Source organism: Panthera uncia, chromosome D1 (assembly GCF_023721935.1).
Source record: "Panthera uncia isolate 11264 chromosome D1, Puncia_PCG_1.0, whole genome shotgun sequence".
In the NCBI taxonomy this organism is placed as follows: domain Eukaryota; kingdom Metazoa; phylum Chordata; class Mammalia; order Carnivora; family Felidae; genus Panthera; species Panthera uncia.
The window spans coordinates 13110778-13112234 of record NC_064808.1 but is presented as its reverse complement, the minus strand read 5'-3'; the positions used below and the strand labels follow the sequence as shown (position 1 = coordinate 13112234).

The 1457-nt window shown below is 38.2% G+C and overlaps 1 protein-coding gene across 1 annotated transcript in view; it reads left to right on the top strand.

Annotated features, from left to right (window-relative positions):
- The first annotated feature begins 882 nt into the window (after positions 1 to 882).
- LOC125933715 (olfactory receptor 1052-like) overlaps positions 883 to 1457 on the top strand; it is a 17191-nt gene continuing 16616 nt past the window's right edge. Inside the window, exon 1 of the mRNA XM_049646822.1 lies at positions 883 to 1071. The gene's annotated coding sequence lies outside the window, so the exon portion shown is untranslated. The remainder of the gene's footprint in view (positions 1072 to 1457) is intronic.

The following is a 1457-nucleotide window of genomic DNA, read 5'->3' as shown; positions in this document are numbered from 1 at the left end:
TTTCCCAAATTGACATGGGCATATCAAAATGATATGTGCAATAGCAGAAGCCTTTAGAAATTTTAAATAGATCAAATCTTTTTTCAGCAAATGTACTTCCCCCATCTTAAAAAACAGCATTATCTTCCTACTGGGTTCTGGCTAAGATAGAAATGACTGACCATGAGATACCAGGTTATCACGAGTCCTAAATTTTCTATTATGAACATGGTGTTATAAGGTCTCTTATTGATAAAGTCAGGTACTCTATGAAGAACAGTACTATTTCATGGAATATGCATATGTGAAGCTGGGCCTGAGCAAATCCTGAAGGTTTAAGTAATTTTCAGGAGACCCCCACTTACTTTCCCAGCACAGTGTGGCACCAAGGGACTCTATGGCCAATTAACAGAAGAGTTTAAACGAAAGCAAAAGCAAAACAAAACAAAAAAATACAAAAACTAAGCCCGGTTTTTGGGAAGATCTACATACCGTAGTGATTGTACCTCAAAGAATGTACTGCAACAGTATTTTTACCCCAGGCTAGGGAATTCCTAAAGAATATTGGATGATTTATCCATTAAGTAGAGCTTCTAGAAGTTCTAGAACATTTTTATCCACACTGCTTGGTAGAAGAGATCTATTTCAGTTTGGCCAGTTGGTCATGAACATGAAGGAATACAATTGGTAGCAACGGGGAGATTCAGGGAAGTTATATGTGGATGGACTTCTTGGTATGGGTTGTGCACAGTTGACGACACACCCCTAAAAATGATTCTTCCCTAATCTGGTTCAACTGTTTGTATGAAGGAGAGTTAAATTTCCTCTGATGCACACAGTAGTGTTTGGACTGAATCGGAATCCTGTGGCAGGAATGTCACAATGCCCTTTCAGCCCCCCAACTAAGGTCATGGAGAGAAATATTTCATCCTGTAGCTCCCTAGAAACTAAAGCTCGAATATGTACACTACTCTTGGCTAATAAAAATTTCCAGTCCTAACTTAGAATTCAAAGCAAAATGAAAGATTATTCACAACAGCTGGAAATGCAAGGGGCCGGCGATTGTCCTATGTGAAACAGACTGTTTCCATGGTGACATCCTCGCTCTTGTCTATTTCCTTTGGTTCCTGCCGGTTTCTCAAGGTCCTCACCTTCCCGATACTCTGAAGGAATTATCCAGTCTATTTTCTGCTTTCAAAGGGCATATCTGTCCTACTGCTGTTTCTCCCCATATCAATGTTTGTGAAACACGATAGTACCCTTAAAGTGAAGGATCTTTGTGTTTTAATAACAGACACACACTCCTTATAGAAAGGGAAATGTTCTTCACAATTACATATGTTGAAAACACAATGAAGAGATTGCTATTTTTTGCTATTTTTGTATTTCTTTTTGCCGGATGTGTAGGGTTAGTCAATGAAATAGGAAAAAAAGAAAGAAAGAAAGAAAGAAAGAAAGAAAGAAAGAAAGAAAGAAAG